We start from the raw sequence: 24657 nt of genomic DNA, 5'->3' as shown, positions 1-24657 counted from the left end.
TTCTCCCTCTCCCACCCCCCCCCTTCTGTGTTCTCTCTTTCGCTGTCTCTGTCATATAAATAAAATCTTAAAAAAAAAGAGTTGTGTGCTCTGCCAACTGAGCCAGCTAGGTGCCCCTATAAGCAGCTATTCTTGACATATTAGTTTTAGTAGTTGCCTTTTAGTATATCACAAATTTTCATTAAATCACTGGTGTTAAACAGTAATACTTTATTATCTAAATATTTTGTTTATTTGTCAGCCAAAAGTCTCCTGATTTTTTTTATTTCCTTGGGATTAGTAATGGTCTTATATTTTCATTTTCCTTATATTGTTTCTTTAGATGCTTTTTTATTTTTTATTTTTATTTTTTAAAAAAGATTTTATTTATTTATTCGTCAGAGAGCAAGAGAGAGAGGGTGCACTAGTGCACAAGCAGGCAGAGCAGCAGGCAGAGGTGGAGGGAGAAGCAGGCTCCCTGCCGAGCAAGAAGCCCGATGAGGGACTCGATCCCAGGACCCTGGGATCATGACCTGAGCTGGAGGCAACGGCTTAACCAACTGAGCCACCCACGCACCCCTAGATGCTTTTCAAAAAGATTTATTTTTTAAGACTTTATTTGTCAAAGAGAGAGAGAGGGAGTGAAAGCACAAGCAGGGGGAGTAGCAGGCCGAGGCAGAAGCAGGCTCCCTGCTGAGCAAGGAGCTCTATGAGGAACTTGATGCCGGCCCTGTCTATGATCTGACCTGAACCAAAAGCAGATGCTTAACAGACTGAGCCACCCAGGTGTCCTCTTATATCCTTTATTTAAGGTTAAATCTTCCTATATACTCCAGTTGCTTTTTCATATAAACTTTCAAATGATTAATGATGTAGGTAGTCTGTTAGTAAAATTTTCCATGAGTTCACTTTTCCTTTTCCTCTCTTCTCTACACTCTTTCCATCTTCTTCCCTTTTCCTTCTCTCCTTCCCTCCCCCTCCTCTTGTCTCCCCTTCTGCTGCCTCCTCTCTCTCCTCCACTTTTCCCTCTTCCTCCTTTCCTTTTTAACTAGTAGATCTTCTGGGTACCATCTTCCTGCTGTCATCTGTGCTGGTTTCTTTTTAGGCGGGATCTTTCCTTCACTATCATCTTAGGAGTTTATTTCTTGCTTATTTTGGATTCTGTTTTATAATGCTTCATCCTCCCTGTTGCTGCATCTTTAATGGTCTGTTTTCTTGTTTTAGTGGGCACCTCTAGTAGCTTCATAGGAAATGGTGTGTAAGAAATAATTTTTTAATGTTTTTATATGTTTGATAAAATTGGTAGCTTTTACCATCTTGATTGATAGCTTGGCTAAATACAGAATTCTTGGTTGGAAACCATTTTCTTTTTTCTTTTTTTAAGGTTTTATTTATTCATTTGAGACAGAGAGACACAGAGAGAAAGCATAAGCAGGGCGATAGGCAGAAGTAGAGGGAGAAACAGACTCCCTGCTGAGCTGGGAGCCTGATACGAGATTCAGTCCCAGGACCTGGAGATCATGACCTGAGTCAAAGTCAGACACTTACCTGAGCCACCCTCTTTTTTTTTTTTTTTTTTTTAATTTAATTTTTTTTTTTGCGAGACAGAGCATGCATTGGGGGGGAAGGGGCAGTGGGAGAAGGAGAAGTACGCTCTCCACTGAGTGGGGAACCCAGTGCTTAACTCCATCCTAGGGCCCTGGGATCATGACCTGAGCCAAAGATAAACCCTTAACTGACTGAGCCACCCAGGGGCCCCTGGAAATAATTTTCATTCAGAATTTTGGTGATTTGCTTTTTAGGTTCAGTGTTTCTGTTTGAGATCCAGTAAAGTTCTCATTTCTAATAGAAATGTGATTGTTTTCTCTGGATTTTTTTTTTTTTTTAAATCCAGGTTATTTCTGTATTTTTCATGGTATTCAGTGGCCCTTTTGATTTGGTAAAATCATGTTAGGGAACACAAGTTCAGTTAATGATAACATTTTTCTTGAAGGATTTCTTTGATGATTTGCTCTGTTCTGTTTTTCTTTTTCTGTATGTTTTTTTATTTGGTTATTGAATCTTTGAACTAATTTTCCAATTTTTAATATTTTTTGTTTAAATTACCTTTTTTCCTCCTATTTTCTGAGGCAGTTCCTTACTTTGTTTTCTAACCTTCCCTTAAATTTTTCTTTTCCTTTTTATTTATTTATTTATTTTTAAGATTTTATGTATTTATTTGACAGAAAGAAACAGGGAGAGCGGGAACACAAGTAGTGGGAGTGAGAGAGGGAGAAGCAGGGTTCCCGCTGAGCAGGGAGCCTAATGTGGGGCTACATCGCAGAATCCTGGGATTATGACCTGAGCCGAAGGCAGATGCTTAATGACTGAGCCACCCAGGCACCCCTTCACTTAATTTTCTAGGGTGCATTATACTTGTCATTTCCAAGGGCTCCTTTATATCTCTGTTCTTTATTAACTTTCTTTTTTTTTTTTTTAAAGATTATTTATTTATTTATTTGACAGAGATCACATGTAGACAGAGAGGCAGGCAGAAAGAGGAGGAAGCAGGCTCCCTGCTGAGCAGAGACCCTGATGTGGGGCTCGATTCCGGGACCCTGAGATCATGACCTGAGTCGAAGGCAGAGGCTTTAACCCACTGAGCCACCCAGGCGCCCCTCTCCCTGTTATTATTTCTTGGATGTGGTATTTATTTATTTATTTTTAAAATTGAAGTGTAGTTGACACATAGCATTACATTAGTTTTAGGTGTACAACATAGTGATTCCACAATTCTCTATGGTATGCTATGCTCACCACAAATATAGCTATCGTCTGTCACTGTATAATACTATTACCACACAATAACTGACCGTGTTCCTTATGCTGTGCCTTTTCATCCCTGCGACTTAATTCATTCTGTAACTGGAAGTCTGTACCTTCTACTCCCTTGTCACCCATGTTGCCCATTCCCTCAGGCAACCACCAGTTTTCTGTATTTATGGGTCTGTTTTTATTTTCTTTGTTCTTTCATTTGTTGTGTTTAGATCCCAACATACAAACAAAATTATGTAGTATTTGTCTTTCTCTGACTTAGATTACTTAGTGTAATACTTTCTAGATCCATCCCTGTTTTTGCAAATGGCAGGGTCTCTCTTTATTTTTTTTTAAATTGCTCAGTTATTCTTCATTGTGTGTGTGTATGTGTGTGTACACACACTGCATGTTCTTTATTCATGGACACTTGAATCACTTCTGTATCTTGGTTATTGTAAATAATGCTGCAATAAACATAAAGGTGCATATATTTTTTTGGATTCGTGTTTTCATTTTCTCTTGATAAAATAGTCAGTGGTGGAATTATTAGATCATATGGTAATCTGTTTTGTTTTTTAAATTTTATTTACTTATTAGAGAGAGAGTACATGTACAAGTTGGGGGAAGAATAAAGGGGGAGAGAGAATCTTAAGCAGATTACCCTCTGAGTGTGGAGCCTGATGCAGGGCTTGGTCTCCTGACTGTGATATTGTGACCTGAACTAAAGTCAAGAGTCGGATGCCGGGTGCCCTGTGGTAATCTGTTTTTAATTTTTGAGGAATTTCCATTTTGTTTTCCACAGTGTATGCACCAATTTATTCCATCAACAGTGCACAGGTGTTCCTTTTATGCCATATCCTTCCCAGCACTTGTTATTTCTTATGTTTTTGATACTAGCCATTTGACTAGTGTAAAGTGATATCTCATTGTGGTTTTAATTTACACTTAATTAAATTTACATTTAATGATGAGTGATTTAGAGCGTCTTTTCATGTATGTGTTGACCATCTGTGTGTCTTATTTGGAAAAATATTTCAGGTACTCATTTTTCTTTTTCAAGGTTTTATTAAATTAGGGGCACCTGGGTGGCTCAGTGGGTTAAAGCCTCTGACTTCGGCTAAGGTCATGATCTCAGAGTCCTGGGATTGAGCCCCACATCGGGCTCTCTTGTCAGCAGGGAGCCTGCTTCCCTCTCTCTCTCTGCCTACTTGTGATCTCTCTCTCTCTCTGTAAAATAAATAATTAAACCTTAAAAAAAAAGATTTTATTAAATTATTTTTTTATTTTTTTATACACATATAATATATTATTAGCCCCAGAGGTCTGTGAATCTCCAGGTTTACATACTTCACAGCACTCACCATAGAACATCAAGATTTTAGTTTTAAGTAATCTCTGTATCCTGTGTGTGGCTCGAACTCACGACCCTTGATATCAAGAGTCACTTGCTCCACGGCTTGAACCACTCAGGTTCCTCAGCTCTAGTCTTTTTTTTTCCCTGCTCACTTTTTAATTGGGTATTTTGGTGTTGCGTTGTAGAAGTTGTTGTTGTTGTTGTTCTTCTTCTTCTTCTTAAAATTTTGTATATCTCTTTTATTTTCTATTTTTTTAAGTTGGCTCCACATTGAACATGGGCCTTAAACTCGTGACCCTGAGCTTAAGGGTCACATGCTCTACCTACTGAGCCAGCCATGTGCCCCTATTCTTTAAATATTTTGGATATTAATCCTTTATCAATAAGATATATCATTTGCAGATATTTTCTCCCATTCAGTGGGTTGCCTTTTCATTTTGTTGCGGTTTTCCTTTGCTGTGTAAAAGTGTTTTATTTTGATGTAGTCCAGAGATTTATTTTTGCTTATGTTTCTCTTGCCTGAGGAGGCATATCTAGAAAAATGTTTGTCTGGCTGATGTCAGAGATGTTAACTGCCAGTGTTTTCTTCAGAGTTTTCTGGTTTCACATCTCACATTTAGGTCTTTAATCCATTTTGAGTTTATTTTTGTGTGTGACTAAGAAAGCGGTCCAGTTTTGTTCTTTTGCATATAGCTGTCCAGTTTCCCCAGCACCATTTGTTGAAGAGAATGTCTTTTTCCCATAGTATATACTTTCTTCTTTTGTTGTAGATTAATTGACCATAAAAGCTTGGAGTTATTTCTGTGCTCTCTCTTCAGTTCCATTGATCTGTTTGACCGTTTTTGTACCAGGACCATACTGTATTGATTATTACAGCATTGTATGTCTTGAAATCTGGGATTGTGATGCCTTCAGCTTTGGTTTTTTTTCTCAAGATTGCTTTGGCCATTTGGAGTCTTTTGTGGTTCCATATAAATTTTAGTTTTATAATAGTTATGTGAAACCTGTTGCTGTTTTGTTAGGGATTGTAGCCTGCTTTGGGTAGTAAGGATACTCAACAATATTGGTTTTTCCATTCTATGAGTCAGGAATGTTTTTTGGATGCAGTTTTTCTCTTCACTGAGGATATTAATCAGAAGGGTTTTTTTGTTTTTTTTTTTTTAATTTTGTTTCAGTTTTCTGAAGTATTTGTCTGCTACTAGGACTCTTCCTCAGAATTCCTTTGTATCATTGTCTTGGTCTGTCTTGTTAGAGACCTTGTTTAAAAATGTGGTGACTCTCAGACATCTATTTGAATTTTTTTTTTTTTTAAAGATTTTATTTATTTATTTGACAGACAGAGATCACAAGCAGGCAGAGAGGCAGGCAGAGAGAGAGAGGAGGAAGCAGGCTCCCCGCTGAGCAGAGAGCCCGACGAGGGGCTCGATGCCAGGACCCCGAGATCATGACCTGAGCCGAAGGCAGCGGCTTAACCCACTGAGCCACCCAGGAGCCCCACCTATTTGAATTTAAGATAGACTACTCATGAGTTGATTGAAAACTGTGTGTGTATGGGCAGAGATTGTTGCTGATTAGTTTCCTTATAGGTGATCTAACTGGATTCTTGTATTAGGAGACTATCAGCTGGTTAACTGAATGAGAGGGAAATCTTCCAGTCATGTTTGGGATTGACTAGCCTGGTTATTCAATATCCTTTGAGCCATGTTTGCTGGAATTTCACAATTTACAGTTAGATTTTCCGTTAATTCTTCTTTTTCTGGTATGGTACACCTTTTCTTAGCTGTTCCTGGTATTCCCAAGCCCAGGTTTCCTCATTTACCCTTTCTGCAGTTTTCCAGGATAGGGGTAGTTGTGAAGGAGATGAATGGGAAGTTCAGTTGTTTTTCAGAGTGTATTCCGTCTCTTATTTTTAGCTTCCCCTGAGCCTATTCCTTTTGGATACATGTACTACCACCTGTGATGTTTGACTCCCTACCCTGATGCCTGGTACCTAAAGTTCCTCTAGTTGTTGCCGTATATTCCAAGATACATTGCTTTTGGGCTTATCGTACTACAACAACCTTTTCTGATTTGTTAAGTCATTTACTACTAATCTCCTTTCTAGCTTCTGAAGTTTTATAGCTGTTGTCTTCTCTTAAGTTCTTTTTCTGTTTGTAGCTTTATGGAGATCTAGGAGGGGGGGAGCAGGTAGTTTTTAAGTGGAATTCACTATCTGTGCCTGTGATATGGTCTTTTACCATTTCTTCCAGGCTCTTGTTTTGCGGTTTAGTGTGTTCCTTCTTGATTTTTTCCCCCCTACTCCACACACATTTTTGAATTTTCCTGTGGATTCTGCTTTCCCTATACGTTTTTCACCTTTCGTTTTTTGTCTTTTCTCTTTTTTACTAGCAAGCTTCCTGGAAGAATAAAGCTGTAGTTGACAATTCCACTTTAGTTGTCTATTATAGTCTAGCCTCTTAGTGGTGCATAACGATTATGATACAACTTAGTTGTCATTTTAAGCAATAACATATGGGATCTGCATTTGCTAAACTATTCTCATCATGGACACTTGTCCATTTTGTCTCTCAGTGACCCTTATATAGAAGTCCATGTATAAGAAATTCTTTTAATAATTTAGCTTCAGGAAAATTGACTCCCTTGAGGATCCTGGTAGATTTCCTCCTTTTTGATAGCTCCTGGATACACATTCTGTTTTTCTTTTTGTCCTGGCTACCAGCCAGCCCAGAACCAAATCTGGTCTTTAGTTATATCAGTAGTATTAATCTGATTATTAGTATATTTGTTTCTTCCTCCTCCTCCTGTGGGGTTTAGGACTTCACCTCTTATCTCTGTTTCTCTGCGTGTTGATTTCATTCTCTCATACTACAGACTCACTACTTCATGAGGCTGGAACCATGACTGCTGGCAGCTCTTGGCTCTCATCTTCCCAGCCCCTTCTACCAGAAGAAGGGGCTCTCTTGAAGAATCCTGGGAAGGACTCTGATTGGCCTGTCTTGGATCATGTACCCATCATCCCTGTGGCTGGAGTGGGGAGGGTACTGTGAATGGCAACCCTCACTAGAACTACATAGTTGGAGTCAGGGGTAAGAGCAGTTTCCCTATATCAGGGGGATGTCCTTCATACTGGCTTTCAATGTTCATTTTTTTACTTTTTGTTGTTAAAATACAGGTTGTTTTTCTGTAGGCTGCCTCAGATCATTTTCTGAAAAAAGTTTGGGGATAAATAAGTGGGTAAGATGTCACAAACTCCTGTTTATTCACCTTTGATACCATTACATTGGCTCTTAAGTCCACAACTATTGATTTTGCTGTTAACTTCAAATGGGCAAATCCAAAATTTTTTCAGTTTTCATTCTATTTGATCCACTTTCAGCATTTAAAACTGTGATCACTCCATTGCTCTGGGATCAGTAGTGCCATTGCAAAAAGTGTGATCACTCCATTGCTCTGGGATCAGTAGTGCCATTGCAAAAACTGTGATCACTCCATTGCTCTGGGATCAGTAGTGCCATTGCAAAAACTGTGATCACTCCATTGCAGCTCTCTCTTCTCATGACATTTGGGACGTTACTTTCTTTTCTTACCTCTTTAAACACTTCCTTTGGTTTCCTGTTTGGCATTACTTCCTTACTTCTTCAAAATTTAAGTTACATGATTGCTTTTCTGGCTTATTTATTTGATAAACTTACCATGTGAAAACTTAATGATACACGCTTGGGGATCTTTTAAGCATCAATATCACCTGAACAGTTTTATTCTAACCTTCAGATTCATATTTGCAGTTACTTTTGGATATCTCTAATTAGGTATCCTAGGCATCTTAAATTAGATTTCTCTACCACTGTAGTCACTGGCATAATTTAAGCTTTAATTTTTTTGTCTAGATTATTTTTTTCCCATTTTATTTTCTTTTCAGTGTTCCAAAATTCATTGTTTATGCACCATACCCACTGCTCCATGCAATATGTGCCCTCCATAATACCCACCACTAGGCTCACCCATCTCACTCCCTCCCCTCCAAAACCCTCAGTTTGTTTCTCAGAGTCCACAGTCTCTCATGGTTTGTCTCCCCCTCTGATTTCCTCCAACTCACTTCTCTCCATCTCCCCATGTCCTCTGTGTTAATCCTTATGCTCCACAAGTAAGTGAAACCATATGATACTTTTATTTAGATATTATAACAGCTTAATTTATTTAGTTTTTGGTAAGGTGATATATTGGCATGGTTCAAAAAGTATAAAAAGATAAACAGTGGGGCTCCTGGGTGGCTCATTTGGTTAAGCGTCTGCCTTTGGCTCAGGTCATGATCTCAGAGTCCTAGGTCAAGCTCCATGTCAGGCACTCTGCTCAGCAGGGAGTCTGCTGCTCCATCTCTTAGCAACACCCTCCCCCCCAATTTGTGCTCTTTCTTAAGTAAATAAACACAGTCTTCAAAAAAAAAGATAAACAGTAGGTGTGCCTGGCTGGCTTAGTTTGTGGCACATAAGACTCTTGATCATGGGGTTGTGAGTTCAAGCCCCACATTAGGTGTAGAAATTACTTAAAAATAAAATCTTTTTTTTTAAATTATTTTTTTAAAAATAAAACCTTTGAAAAAACAAAAGATAGTGAACGCTTTTCCTCCTAAACCTCTTATTGCTTAGGTTTGCTACCAAACTTCCCATTGTTAATATGTTTTTATTCATTTTCTTAGTTTATATATATATATATATATATGCTTTACATATATAGACTTGTTTTTATTCCTTTTCTATAAAATGTAGCACATTACGTATACTTATGTAAACTTCTCCTCTCTCTCTCTTTCTTTCGAGATTTTATTTATTTGATGAGGAGGCAGAGGGAGAGAAGTAGGCTTCTTTCTGAGCATGGAGCCCGATATGGGGCTCAATCCCTGAGCAGAAGGCAGATGCTTAACAGACTGAGCTACCCCACGTGCCCCTCCCTTTGCTTTTTTACTTCTCTTCTTTTCAGTACAGTCCACCTCTGTTTCAAGATTCTCCTCTCTCTTGGGGTGCCTGGGTGGCTCAGTAGGTTAAAGCCTCTGCCTTCGGCTCAGGTCATGATCCCAGGGTCCTGGGATCGAGCCCTGCATTGGGCTCTCTGCTCAGCAGGGAGCCTGCTTCCTCCTCTCTCTCTGCCTACCTCTCTGCCTACTTGTGATCTCTGTCTGTCAAATAAATAAATAAAAATCTTAAAAAAAAAAAAAGATTCTCTCTTTTCACAAAGCAAATGTGAAAAAGAAAAGCGAATGTGGTTGCCATTTCCAGTTTCCTATAGTTTCCTTTTTTTTTTTTTTAAGATTTTATTTTTTGGGGTGACTTGGTGGCTCAGTGGGTTAAGCTGCTGCCTTCGGCTCAGGTCATGATCCCAGGGTCCTGGGATGGAGTCCCACATGGGCCTCTCTGCTCAGCAGGGAGCCCGCTTCCCCCCCCCCCCCCCGCTGCCTCTTCGCCTACTTGTGATCTCTGTCAAATAAATAAATAAAATCTTAAAAAAAAAAGATTTTATTTCTTTGACAGAGACAGTAAGAGATGAAATACCAGCAAGGGGAGTGGTAATGGCAGAGGGAGAAGCCAGCTTCCCACTGAGCAGGGAGCCTGATGCAGGGCTCCATCCTAGGACCCTGGGATTGTGACCTGAGCTGAAGGCATTTGCTTAACTACTGAGCCACCCAGGCACCCCTCCTATAGTGTTTCTTTCTTTCTTTTTTTTTTTTTTAATAAAGATTTTTATTTATTTATTTGCGAGAGAGAGACAGTGAGAGAGAGCATGAGCGAGGAGAAGATCAGAGGGAGAAGCAGACTCCTGGAGCTGGGAGCCCGATGTGGGACTCGATCCGGGGACTCCAGGATCCTGACCTGAGTTGAAGGCAGTCACCCAACCAACTGAGCCACCCAGGTGTCCCTCCTATAGTGTTTCTTTTTTTTTTCCTCCTTTAGTGTTTGTTTGTTTCTTTCTTTTTTTTTTTTTTTAAAGATTTTATTTATTTATTTGAGAGAGAGACAGTGAGAGAGAGCATGAGCAAGGAGAAAGTCAGAGGGAGAAGCAGACTCCCCGTGGAGCTGGGAGCCCGATGCGGGACTCGATCCCGGGACTCCGGGATCATGACCTGAGCCGAAGGCAGTCGTCCAACCAACTGAGCCACCCAGGGGTCCCTTTTTTTTTTTTTTTTTAAAGATTTTATTTATTTATTTGAGAGGGAGACTGTGAGAGAGAGCATGAGAGGCGAGAAGGTCAGAGGGAGAAGCAGACTCCCCATGGAGCTGGGAGCCGGATGTGGGACTTGATTCTGGGACTCCCGGACCGTGACCTGAGCCAAAGGCAGCTGCTTAACCAACTGAGCCACCCAGGCGCCCTCCTTTAGTGTTTCTTAACTGTTGGTGGAAGAAGACTTTTTTTTTTGGTCTGTAGTATTTTTTTTTTTAAGATTTTATTTATTTATTTGACAGAGAGAGATCACAAGTAGGCTGAGAGGCAGGCAGAGAAGGGGAAGCAGGCTCCCTGCTGAGCAGAGAGCCCAGTGTGGGGCTTGATATCAGGACCCTGAGATCATGACCCAAGCTGAAGGCAGAGGCTTAACCCACTGAGCCACCCAGGTGCCCCTGGTCCATAGTATTTTTACTAAAAGGATTGTATTTTAAATGTAGTGATCCAAAGGGGCATGTGTACCCGAATGTTTATAGCAACAGTGTGCACAGTAGTCAAACTATGGAAAGAACTAGATGTCCATCAACAGATGAATGGGTAAAGAAGATGTGGTATATATATACAATGGAATACTCTGTAGCCATCTAAAAAACAGAAGTCTTGACATTTGCAGCGACATGGATGGGACTAGAGGGTATTATGCTAAATGAAATAAGTCTATCACAGAAAGATGATTATCATATGATCTCTCTGATATGAGGAATTTGAGAGACAGGGAGACAAACCATAAGATACTCTTAATCTCAGGACACAAACTGAGGGCTGCTGGGGTGTGTGGGGGAGGGGTGGGGTGGCTGGGTGGGTGATGTACATTGGAGAGGGTGTGTGCTATGGTGAGTGTTGTGAATTGTGTAAGACTGATGAGTCACAGATCTGTACCCCCGAAACAAATAATACATTATATGTTAATAAAAAAGAATAAAAGGATTGTATTATACGCTTACACTTTTAAAAAAAAATAATCTCTCCCCAACATGGGGTATGAACTCACAACCCCAAGTTGCATGCTCTATCGACTTAGCCAGTCAGGCACCCCTGATACTTTTAATTTATGCATGGAGTATGGCTGGCTCCAGTGTCCCTATCCCCAGCAGGAAGAAAAGTCTGGGGGCTCCTGGCTAGCTCGGTTGGTAGAGTATTGCAATTCTTGATCTCAGGATTGTGAGTTTGAGCCCCACATTGGCACAGAGTTTACTTAAAAGAAAAACTACTTTTGCATTTATGCAGTAGGACCAGAAAGTTATGGTGTTACGGGGTACTTGGCTGGCTTGATTGAAAGATCAAGCAACTCTTGATTTTGGGGTCATGAGTTCGAGCCCCACATTGGGCGTAGAGATTACTTAAACAGACTAAAAAAAGAAAAAGTGATGGTGTTGTTCCAAACCAATTAGAGATTACAGCTGCCCTAACAAGATGTAAAACTTCTTTCTCTGTTTTGTATTGTCCCTATCTCTCTTTTTTTTCCCCTTAAGGATTTTATTTATTTATTTAACAGAGAGAGAGATCACAAGTAGGCAGAGAGGCAGGGAGGCAGGCTCCCCGCTGAGCAGAGAGCTCGATGTGGGGCTCTATCCTAGGACCCTGAGATCATGACCTGAGCCGAAGGCAGAGGCTTTAACCCACTGAGCCACCCAGGCGCCCCAAGTCCCTATCTCTCTTATTAGTCACTTTCTCTACTCTGTCCTTTACATAGCTATGGGCAGACAAATAACTTCAAAAGATGACTTCCTATATGTTATTTTCAGTTGCCATCAGTGCTTTTCTGTTCTCTGAGTCCCAAAGTACAAAGTATTATTCTCTGTCTTAAGAAAGTTTGCTCTGATTTTGTATACTAAGTGCAGGCATGCTTATTTTTGGATTATTGGGTAAAGGAAGATAAGTAGAGAAAATCCATAATTTCACCCAGAGACATTCAGGCAAGTAAGGTTAAAATCACAGGCTTGGAATGAGATGGACTAGATCTTTGGGCAAGTTTATCTTCTAAGCCTCAGTTTCCTCCTCTGTAGAATAGCATGAAGCTCTATTTATGTGCCAGGTACTGTCAGGTGCTTTATATGAAGGATTATATTATTTTACTCTCTCAACAGGACAATGAAATAGGTACTGTTTATATGTCATATCTTTAAATGATGAGGCAGCTTGGGACCTAGAGAGGTTTATTAATTCGTTCAGTGAATACACCAGGCTTTGAACCTTGGTCACTCCAGAAATGATGGTTTTAAGTGTTATGTTACACTACAGATTCTAGTTCAAGCCAGTGATCAGAAATGTTAAATGTATGTATATGTGATTATCTTTATCTCGATGTTATTTTAGAACAGAAGAAAATTGAGATAACATCAGTGTGGTAAGATTAGGAAACACAGATGACCCTTGAGCAGTGGATTTGAGTTGTCTGGGTCTACTTATACTTGGACTTTTTAATTTTTTAATTTTATTTTTTACTTTTTAAAGAAAAGATTTTATTGATTTATTTGACGGATAGTGAGCACAAGTAGAAAGAGCAGCAGGCAGAGGGAGAGGGAGAAGCAGCCTATCCGCGGGTCAGGGAGCCTGATGTGGGACTCGATCCCGGGACCCTGGGATTATGACCTGAGCCACCCAGGAGCCCTACTTGGGACTTTTTAAATAAATATAGTGCAATATTGTGAATGTATTTTATTTTCTTTATATCTTTCTCTCTCCCTTTTCTCTTTCTTTTCTTTTTCTCTCTCCCTTTCCTTCCTTCCTCCATTCCTCCCTTTCCCCTCCCTCTCTCCTTTCTCTCTCTCTCTCTTTCTCTCTCTCTGGCTTCATGTGCAGCATGGAGCCAGGTGTGGGACTTGAACTTACGACCCTGAGATTAAAAACTGAGCTGAGGTCAAAGGCCAGATGCTTAACTAAGTCACCTAAGCAACCCTTCTTATGCTTTCTTTTCTTTTTTTTTTTAATTAAGATTTTATTTATTTATTTGACAGAGAGAGAGATCACAAGTAGGCAGAAAGGCAGGCAGAGAGAGAGGGGGAAGCCGGCTCCCTGCTGAGCAGAGAGCCAGATGCAGGGCTCGATCTCAGGACCCTGAGATCACAACCTGAGTTGGAGGCAGAGGCTTAACCCACTGAGCCACCCAGGCGCTCCCTTATGCTTCTCTTAATATTTCTTTTTCCTAACTTTATTGTAAGAATACAGTATTTATACAAGATACATTTTGACTATGATACTAAGGTTTCCAGTCAGCAGTAGGCTATTGCTAGTTAAGTTCTCAGGGATTCACAGGTTTGTGTACGGATTTTTGGCTGTTATTGGAGTTGGCGCCCGTAACCTCTGTGTTGTTCAAGGGTCAGCTGTGTATTATTAGTCTTAAGGCCAATTTCCTTCTTGGTTGGATTTTTCTCTGAGGTTTTTTCCCTGAGGTTTCTGCCATTGTGTGTGTGTATTTTAATCTCTTGTTCCTTTTTTGTTCCCTTTGTCATTTAAGTTAGGAAGGAGAAATTTAGATGAGCTGTATCTGTTTGCAAAAGTTTTGTTTTTCTTAAATATTCCAGAAGTTCATTCGTTTGTTCCTTCCTTTCTTTATTTCTATTTCTTTTTTCTTTCTTTTTTTTTTTTAAAGTGAAGTATATGGGGAGGGACAGGGGAGAGAAGGACTCTTAAGGAGGCTTCATGCCCAGTAGGGACCATGATCTCACAACCCTGAGATCATGACCTAAACTGAAATCGAGAGTCAGATGCTGAAGAGACTGAGCTACCCAGGTGCGCCCAGTTTTTTCATCTTCACTTTTTTGGCATCATATTACTGATTTTATGGATGTTTGACTGCTTTTGGTGACTTATTTTTTTAGGAAGTGTTGGGTTTTCTCTCTGAAACATACTTCATCCTCTGGTTATCTTTGATATATGGATAGCATACTCCGTTGAAGTCTGTTTGTCATTTCTTTTGTTATTTGAAGGCATATATTATAGACTTAAGAGGATTGAGATTTCACTCTTACCTAAACAAACACTTTTCATTTCTTTGGATCAACCTTATGCATTTTATTTGTTTAAAGATTTTATTTATTTATTTTATTTGAGAGAGTGAGTACAGGAGTGGGAGGGAGGGGCCGAGGGAGATGAAGAGAATCTCAAGCAGACTCCCCGCTGAGTGTGGAGTCCAGTGTGGGACTTAATCTCATGATCCTGAGATCCTGACCTGAGCCAAAACCAAGAGTCGGATGCTTAACTCACTGAGCCACCCAGGCATCCCAACCTTATCCATTTTAATTTCCGTGTGTGTGTGTGCGCGCGGGTATGCATGTTATGTAGAATTTTTACTTATTTTTAATTGGAAGACATATGATTCAAAGAAAAGGGAGTATAGCCAGTAGATGGGCAATTAAAACGAAATAATAAAATGAATATTCATGTACTCATCAACCAAGCTTAAGAGCTTGGTTAAGAGCTCTTAAGAGCACTGCCCATACCTTTGACCTAGGTGTGCCTCCCACTGATCACATTTTCTACTTCCTCCAAAGGAAACACTTTCCTGAGTTTTGTATTAATTGTTCTAGAGGCAGACACCCGGTTAAGCAGAGAGCCTGACTCAATCCAGGGACTCCAAGATCATAACCTGAGCTGTTGGTAGACGCTTAACTGACTGAGCCACCCAGGCACCCATCTTTTTTTTTTTCTTTTAATTATTTTTAAAAATTTAAAAATTTTATTTATTTATAATTTATTAAATTTTATTTATCTTATTTATTTATTTATTTGAGAGAGGATGAGTGTTGGGGAGAGGCAGAGGGAGAAGCAGACTCCCCGCTGAGCAAGGAGTCTTGATGTAGGGCTTGATCCCAGAATCCTGAGATCATGACCTGAGCCAAAGGCAGACGCTTAACCAACTAAGCCACCCAGGTGCCCCTGTTCAGCTTTATTTCTCCACAACATATTATTAGGTGTGACAGTTTTGAATTTCATGTAAATGGAATAATGATTTTTCTTTTAAAATATAGAGTATGTTTTTGAGATTAATCTATTTGGTGCATAGCTATAGTTGATTCATTTCATTGTTGTATAATATTTCAGGGTGTGAATTACGTATTATCCATGCTGCTGTTGACAGACATACATGTTTTTGTCAGGGTTTTGCATTATGAACAACTATTGTGAATATTTTTGTACATGTTTCAGGAATTTCTCTAGCTCACTACTGTTCAAATTGCTGTGTGTGTGCTCCAAAAAGGGTTATAAAATCAGATTAGTAGGGAGCAACCAACATCAAAAAATGAAATATAACAGAAGAAAATTCACAGTTCATTTTCAGCATGCTGTAATGTATACAGGGTTGCAATATAAAACATATTTCTTATGGTGGTTCATGGTCAGAAAAGTTTTAGAAACCCTGCTCCAGGTATATACTTAGCAGTGGAGGTATGAGGTTATCAGGCAGGCCAGTTCATTTTCAGAAGGGGTTGTTTCACTTTACTTTCCCACCACTGAATGGTTTATTTTTTCTACCACTGCTTAACCGATGCTTAGTATGTCAGTCTTTTTAATTAGTCATTTTGGTAGTTGTATGGTAGTGTCTCATTGTGGTTTTTAATTTACCATTTTCTGATTACTAATGATGGTAAGTCCCTTTTTGTATAATTATAGGCCGTGTGGATTTTCTCACTTGCGACTTGCCTATGGCTTCTCCATGTTAGTGGTTCACTTATTTTATTCTTAAAAACTTGATTTTTTGTAAGTATGGAACTAACGCCCCTCTTGGCTTGTTTGGGGATTGAACCTGCGATGTTGGTGATGTTGTTAGTGCCACATTCTGACCAAATGAGCTAACCAGTCACTGGCTGGCCCTTTCATTTATGTTATTCTTGGAAGGAAAAGTTCTTAATTTCAGTGTAGTAAAAAATTATCAGTTTTTTCTTTCTTTTGTGGTTAGTGCTTTTTGTGACCTGTTAAATCTTTTCCTAAGTTGAGGTCCTGAAATGATTTTCCTATATAATCTTCTGAAGGAATGTTTTCTCCCTCCTCCTTATGTTTAGTCTATAACCAACTCATTTGAATTTGATTTTGTTTATAGGAAAACTTTGGGAAATACATATATGTTAACTTTTTCTTTTTCAGATTTATTTATTTATTTGAGAGAGAGCGAGGTAGAGAGTGTGAAAGTGCAGGGTGGAGGGGCAGAGGGAAAGAAAAGTCTTAGGCAGACTTCTCTTTTTCAGAGCTTGGAGCCTGATATGGGGCTCAGTATCATACCCTGAGCCATGATATGGCTGAGCCAAAACCAAGAGTTAGATGCTTAACTGGCTGTGCCACCCAGTGCCCCCATGTATGTTAACTTTATACATTTTATGTATTTTATATATATTACATGTATAATATAATGTATTAACTAGGAACTTCCAGTTTTTTTCCCTAAGATTGATTGATTTATTTGAAAGAGAGAGAGTAAACACAGGTTTGAGCTCCCCCCCCCAAGATTGATTTATTTGAGAGAGGGGGAGAGAGCGCAAGCATGCATGTGAGCTGGGGTGGGGCAGAGCGCTAGGGAGAATCTCAAGCAGATTCCCTGCTGAGGGCTGAGCTGGACTCAGGTCTGTCCCATCGTGAGATCATGTCTTGAACCAACAGCAAGAGTCAGATACTAAAAAACTGAGCCGCCCAGGCACCCTAGGAACATCCAATTTTAACAGTATTCTTCCCTCTTCCACTGTACAGTAGTACTGTTTCTTTAAATCAGCAGTTTATGTATGTGTAGATTTGTTTCTGGACTTTGTTGTTTTCTTTTGATTTTTTCTTACCTTTGTGCCAGCACCACAATTTAAAAATTACTCTAGCTTTAGAAGTCTGTCTGACTTTAGAAGAAGTCTGAGATCTCAGATAAAATCAGTCCTTCCCTTCTGTCCTCTCATCTGCCTTTTTTTTTAATAGTTTGCCTTTTGCCTTTTGAATTTGATTACCATTTAGAATCCTATTGTTTTGCAACAAATCCTTTTAGTGTTTTAATTGGTTTTGCATTTGTTTTGTAAATCACTTTGAGACATCTTACATTTTTGAGTCTTTTACCCTGTCAGTATGATCATCTACAATTATTACATAACATTTACCATTTTAACCATTTTTGAGTGTACAACTCAATGGTGTTAAGTATATTCACAGTGTTGTGTAGCCACCAGTATCTATTTTCAAAATTTTTTCATCATTCCTAATACAAATTCTGTACTCATTAAAAAGTCACTCTTTTCCACCCTCTCTCTAGGTCTTGGTAACTTTTATTTTCTATCTTTTTGAACTTGTTTATTATAGAAACCTCATATAAGCGGGGTCATATAATATTTTCCTTTGTATGCAGCTTATTTCACTTAGCTTAATGTTTTTCCAGGTTGTAGTTGTGTCAGAATTTACTTTCTTTTTATGACTGTATAATGTTCCCTTGTGTGTGTGTGTGTATGCTTGCACACCATACTTTGTGCATTTATATGTTAATGGACATTTGGGGTAGTTTTTAACCTTTCGACTATTGTGAATAATGCTGTTATGAACATTGGTGTACAAGTACCTTTTTGAGTCCCTCTTTTTTTTTCTTTTTTGGTTATATATTGGGAATGAAGTTGTTGGATCATATCATAATTCTGCGTTCAACTTTCTGAGGAAGTACCAACATACTTTCACAGTGGCTGCCTTATTTTATATTCCTATCAGCAGTGTGTGAGCGTCCCAGTTTGTCCACTTCCTCTCCAGTTCTTTTTATTTTGTTTCTTTTCTTTTTGAAATTATAGCTACAGCTAATGGTGTGAAGTGGTATCTCCTTGCAGTTTTGATTAGATCTCCCTGTAGTGATGTTGAGCATCTTCAGAATGTGTTTTTGGCTGTTTGTAAATCTTTGGAGAAATGTGCATTTAATTTTTTGCCCTTTTTGAAAAAGGGGTATTTATCCCTTTGTAAAAAATTATTAAATTCTTTAGTTCTGAACAGCTCTGGATCTAGACCTTTATCAGATATATGATTTGCAAATATTTTTTTCTTATTCTTTGGGGTGTTTTTCACTGTCATGGTAGTGTCCATTGATGCACAAAAGTTTTAATTTGGACAAATTTCAGTTTACCTATTTTTGATTTTTGTTGCCTGTGCTTTTGGTGTCATTATTGAAGAAATCATTGCCAAATTGCCACAAAATCATTGCCACAAAGATTTCCCCCTGTGCTTGCTTTTAAATATTTAAGTTTTAGTTCTTACGTTTAGGTCTTCAATCCATTTCTTTTTTTTTTTTTTTTAAAGATTTATTTATTTATTTATTTATTTGACAGAGGGAAATTACAAGTACACTGAGAGGCAGGCAGAGAGAGAGAGAGAGAAGGAAGCAGGCTCCCTGCTGAGCAGAGAGCCCGATGCGGGACTCGATCCCAGGACCCTGAGATCATGACCTGAGCCGAAGGCAGCGGCTTAACCCACTGAGCCACCCAGGCGCCCCTCTTCAGTCCATTTCAAATTAATTTTTATATATGATATAGGGTAAGGGTTCTGTTTCAGTGTTTTGCATGTAGATACTAAGTTTTCCAGCAGCATTTTTTTTTTAAAGATTTTTTTTATTTGACAGAGACAGAGAGAGACACAGATCACAAGCAGGGGAAGCTGCAGAAGGAGAGTGAGAAGCAGACTCCCACCAAGCAGGGAGCCCAAGGCTCGATCCCAGGACCCCCAGGATCATGACCTGAGCCAAAGGCAGACACTTAGCCAACTGAGCCATTCAAGTACCCCCAGCAACATTTGTTGAAAAGAATGGTTTTGGCTCTCTTGTTGAAAATCATTAGACTGGAGCACCTGGGTGACTTAGTCGGTTAAGCATCTGCCCTTGGTTAAGCGTCTGCCCTTGGCTCAGGTCATGGTCCCAGAGTCCTGGGATCGATCTCCAGATCAAGCTCCCTGCTCTGCAGGGAGTTTGTTTTTCCCTCTCCCTCTGCAGATCCCCTGCTTGTGTTCTCTTGCTCTCCCTCTGTGTCAAATAAATAAATAAGATCTTTAAAAAAATTTAAAACAATAAAAAGAAAAAATCATTTGACTTTGTATGTGTGGATTTATTTCTGGGCTCTCTGTTCTTTTCTTTTGCTATATACATCTCTTCTTTATGCTAGTACCACACTATTTTGATTACTGTAGCTTCACAGTAAGTTTTAAAATGAAGTGTGAGTTCCCCAGCTTTGTTCTTTTTCAGTGTTGTTTGGCTATTCATGGTCCCTTGAAATTACACATGAATTTTAGGAATGCATTTTTCTATTTCTACATAAAACATTGGAGTTTTAAAAAAAGATTTCATTTGTTGTCAGAGAGCGCACTTAAGTGTGCACAAGCAGGGGGAGTGGCAGGCAGAGGGAGAAGCAGGCTTCCTGCTGAGCAAGGACCCTGGGATTGTGACCTAAGCTGAAGGCAGATGCTTAACTAATGAGCCACCCAGGCATCCCAAAACATTGGAATTTTGATAGGGATGGCATTGAATCTGTAGATTGCTCTGTATAATGATATCTCAACAACATTGTCTTTCAATCCATGAACATAGGGTGTGTTTATGTTTGTACAGTCTTTTTTTTAGCCACATTTTGTAGTTTTCAGTGTACATGTTCTTTGCCTCTTTGGATAAGTTTATTCGTAAAAAAATTTTTTTGACACTATTACAAGTGTAATTATTTATTTATTTTTTAGTAGGGTCCACACCCTGTGGGGAGCCTAATGTAGGGCTTGAACTCATGACCGTGAGATCAAGACTTGAACTAAGATCAGGAGTCAGGTGCTTAACCAACTGAGTCACCCAGGCACCATGATAAATGCAATTATTTTTTTCAAGTTTTTATTTAAGTAATCTCTGTACCCAATGTAAGGCTCAAATTTATGACCCCGAGATCAAGAGTGGGGTGCTCTTTGGGGGCGCCTAGATGGCTCAGTTTGTTAAGTGTCTGCTTTTGGCTCAGGTCATGATCCTAGGGTCATAGGGATTGAGCTGCATGTTGGGCTCCCTGCTCAGTGGGGAGTCTGCTTCTCCCTCAACTCCTCCCCCTACTTGTGTAATCTCTCTCTCTCAAATAAATAAATAAAATAAAAATAAATAAAAAAAATAAAATCTTTATTATTTTTTTAAAAAATTTAATTTATTTATTTGACAGACAGAGACCACAAGTAGGCAGAGAGGCAGGCAGAGAGAGAAGGGGAAGCAGGCTCTCCGTTGAGCAGACAGCCCGATGCAGGACTCAATCCCAGGACCCTGGGATCATGACCTGAGCTGAAGGCAGAGGCTTTAACCCACTGAGCCACCCAGGTGCCCCCAGGTGCCACTTTTTAAAATTTAAATTTTTAAAAAAAATTTTTATTAACATATAATGTATTATTAGCCCCAAATCGCCAGGTTTACTCACTTCACAGCACTCATCGTAGCACATACCTTCCTCAGTGTCCATAACCAACCATCCTCTCCCTACCTCCTCCACCCAGCAACCCTGTTTGTTTTGTGAGATTAAGTCTCTTATGGTTTGTCTCTCCCAATCCCATTTTGTTTCATTTTTTTCCTTCGCTATCCTGCAAAGCCCCACTTTGCCTCTCAACTTCCTCATATCAGGGAGATCATTTGTAACTGTCTTTCTTTGATTGACTTATTTGGCTCAGCACAATACCCTTTAGTTCCATTCACGTCGTCACAAGTGGCAAGACTTCATTTCTTTTGATGGCTGCATAGTATTCCATTGTGTATATATACCACATCTTCTTTATCCATTCATCTGTTGATGCACACCTAGGATCTTTCCATAGTTTGGCTATTGTGGACATTGCTGCTATAAACATTGGGATGCACGTTCCCCTTTGGATCACTGCGTTTGTATCTTTAGGGTAGTGTGATTGCTGGGTCATAGGGTAGCTCTATTTTCAACTTTTTGAGGAACCTCCATGCTGTTTTCCAGAGGGTTGTACCAGCTTGCATTCCCACCAACAGTGTAAGAGGGTTCCCCTTTCTCCTAGGGTCATAGGATTGAGCTGCGTGTTGGGCTCCCTGCTCAGGGAGCCATCATCCTTGCCAGCATCTGTCATTTCCTGACTTGTTCAGATGCCACTTTGTAAAAAAAGTTTTAAAATTTTATGCTTTACTTTTAAATCTGTGATTCATTTTGAGTTAATTTTTTTCAAAAGATTTTATTTATTTGACAGAGATTACAAATAGGCAGAGGTAGGCAGAGAGAGAGGGGGAAGAAGGCTCCCCACTGAGCGCATAGCCCAATGCGGGGCTCCATCCCCGGACCCTGAGACCATGACCTGAGCTGAAGGCAGAGGCTTTAACCCACTGAGTTACCCAGGTGCCCCTGTTCATTTTTATTTTCTTTTTTCGCCCTCTCTGTTGCTTACATTGAGTTATTTTTGTTGTTATATCTTCTAGTTTATGGATTCTGTTATTCTCTTTCCTTATTGCTGCTTTTGAGGTCATGCATTGAGCTCTTTTATTTTGTATAGTGTACTTTTCAGTTCTAAAAATTTCCATGCGGTTCTTTATATTTTTGCTGAGGCTTTCTAGATTTCATTTCTGTGTTTGTAATTGCTCATGGCATTTTTTTTTTAAAAGAAAATTTTATTTATTTATTTATTTGACAGAGAGAGAGAGAGAAACAGCTAGAGAGGGAACACAAGCTGGGGGAGTGAGAGAGGGAGAGGCAGGAGCCTGATGTGGGGCCTGGGATCATGATCCAAGCCAAAGGCAGATGCTTAATGACGGAGCTACTCAAACTCCTTTCAGGGAATCATTTTTTTTTATTATTATTATTTTTTATTTTATTTATTTGACAGAGAGAAATCACAAGTACACTGAGAGGCAGGCAGAGAGAGAGAGAAGGAAGCAGGCTCCCTGCCGAGCAGAGAGCCCGATGCGGGACTCGATCCCAGGACCCCGAGATCATGACCCGAGCCAAAGGCAGCGGCTTAACCCACTGAGCCACCCAGGTGCCCCATGGAATCATTTTTTAAAAATTTCATTTTTTAAGTAATCTGTATACCCAAAGTGGGGCTTGAATTTATAACCCTGAGATGAAGAGTCATGTATTCTACTGACTAAGCCAGCCAGGTGCCCTTTATTGAGTCATATTTATTTATTTATTTATTTAAGATTTTAAAATTTATTTATCTGACCGAGAGAAAGTGGAAACACAAGCAGGGGGAGTGGGAGAGGGAGAAGCAGGCACCCCACCGAGCACGCAGCCCGAGATGGGGCTCGATCCCAGGACCTTGGGTCCATGACCTGAGCCGAAGGAAGACGCCCAACGACTGAGCCACCCTGGCGTCCTTGAGTCTTTTTTTTTTTTAAATTATTTTTTTATTTTATTTTTTAGAAAATTTTATTTATTTGACTGAGAGAGAGAGAGAGAACAATCAGGGAGAGCAGCAGGCAGAGGGAGAAGCAGAGACTCCCTGCTGAGCAGGGAGGCCTGCTTGGGGTTTGATCCCAGGACTTGGCATCATGACCTGAGCCAAAGGCAGATGCTTAATGGACTAACATCCAGGCACCTCTTTGAGTCATTTTTATTATAGCTGCTTTAAAATCTTCATTAGATAGTTACTAACATTTGTCAGGTATTAAAATTACAAATATCTCAGTGGTGGCACCTATTGATTGTCATTTTCATTCAATGATATCTTCTGGTTCTTGTTATGACACATGATTTTTTTTTTCTTCAAAGATTTTATTATTTATTTGACAGAGAGGGATCACAAATAGGCAGAGAGGCAGGCAGAGAGAGAGAGGAGGAAGCAGGTTACCTGCCGAGCCTAATGCGGGGCTCAATCCCAGGACCCTGAGATCATTACCTGGGCTGAAGGCAGAGGCTTTAACTCACTGAGCTACCCAGGCGCCCCTACACATGATTTTTTTTTTTTTAAAGATTTTATTTATTTATTTGACAGAGAGAAATCACAAGTAGACTGAGAGGCAGGCAGAGAGAGAGAGAGGGAAGCAGACTCCCTGCTGAGCAGAAAGCCCAATGCGGGACTCGATCCCAGGACCCCGAGATCATGACCTGAGCCGAAGGCAGCGGCTTAACCCACTGAGCCACCCAGGCGCCCCCTACACATGATTTTTGATTGAAACCTGAAATTTTTGTGTTATACTATAGGACTTTGCATTTTACATGAACTTGTTTTAGCTGGGTTTTTCTGACACTTGCCTGACAGGAGGAGTTGAGGGTCTTGTATCCTTTGTCCAGGTGTGGGATAAGGTTCATGTTCCCTGTTGGGCCTTTGTTGGCATTTGAGGGAAGCTGCTTGTTAATGCTGAGTGGAGTTGTGAATTATGGCTCTATACCTGATCTCCACAGCAGATGTGGCCTCACTTAACCACTCTGTGTTGGTGAAACCCCTAGCTACCTTGCTGTACCTTCAGAAGTCCAGGCTTCCCTTGTTGTCTCTGTGGGGGTGGGAGGCATGATCTTTATTAACAAGTGAAGCTGAAGATTCTGGTTCCCTAGTTGACCTGCTCTTACACTACCCCAGTGGTAGTCTTGGGATGACCCATAGTCTCATAAGAGTGGATTCCCCACCTGACCATTGCAGGAGTGGGTGAGATCAGTTTTTTTTGTGATGTTAAGCTGGATAGAGTATCTACTGTCTAAAAGTTTTCCTTCATAGCTAATTAATGATTCCTTCCTAGTTGTTTATCTAGACAGACAAACAGGAAGCCTTTTGTTTGAGCTTTTTTGGTGGAGGGTCTATGCTTGGTGCTTCTAGTTGTTTAATGGCCTGGATGTCGATCTGTCTTGGTAAATCTTCCATATGTCCTTGAACATAATGTATATTTTACTCATTTGTGTAGAGTGTCCTGTAAATGTCACTAATGTCAATTTTTTGGTGATGTTCTTCTGGTTGATAATATCGTTCAAGGTTATTATATACATTTTTTAAGATTTTATTTATTTAGGGGCGCCTGGGTGGCTCAGTCATTAAGTGTCTACTTTCAGCTCAGGTTATGATCCCAGGGTCCTGGGATGGAACACCGCATTGGGCTCTCTGCTCAGCAGGGAGTCTGCTTCTCCTTCTCCCACTCCCCCTGCTTTGTGTTCCCTCTCTGTCATGGTCTCTCTCTGTCAAATAAATAAAATCTTTTTTTTTTTTTTTTTTAAAGATTTTACTTATTTGACAGAGATCACAAGCAGGCAGAGAGGCAGGCATAGAGAGAGGGAAGCAGGCTCCCTGCTGAGCAGAGAGCCTGATGTGGGGCTCTATCCCAGGACCCTGGAATCATGGCCCGAGCTGAAGGCAGAGGCTTTAACCCACTGAGCCATCCAGGTGCCCCGATAATACTGATTTTTAAATCTACTTTCTGTGATATTAAT

The 24657-nt window shown here is 39.9% G+C and overlaps 1 protein-coding gene across 13 annotated transcripts in view; it reads left to right on the top strand.

Moving 5' to 3' along the window:
* The window catches only part of MLLT10 (MLLT10 histone lysine methyltransferase DOT1L cofactor), a 245785-nt gene that overhangs the window by 25881 nt on the left and 195247 nt on the right, over nt 1-24657 (top strand). The window contains exon 1 of one of the 13 annotated variants that reach the window (XM_045084997.1): nt 7030-7215. The exons of the other annotated variants lie outside the window; for them this stretch is intronic. The gene's annotated coding sequence lies outside the window, so the exon portion shown is untranslated. Of the gene's footprint in view, nt 1-7029; nt 7216-24657 lie in introns of those variants that run through there. 13 annotated transcript variants of the gene reach the window in all.

Source organism: Mustela putorius, unplaced genomic scaffold (assembly GCF_011764305.1).
Source record: "Mustela putorius furo isolate JIRA1106 unplaced genomic scaffold, ASM1176430v1.1 tig00000827_pilon_pilon_pilon, whole genome shotgun sequence".
NCBI lineage: Eukaryota > Metazoa > Chordata > Mammalia > Carnivora > Mustelidae > Mustela > Mustela putorius.
Note: the sequence above shows the minus strand (reverse complement) of the source record. Positions and strands in the feature narration are given on the sequence as shown.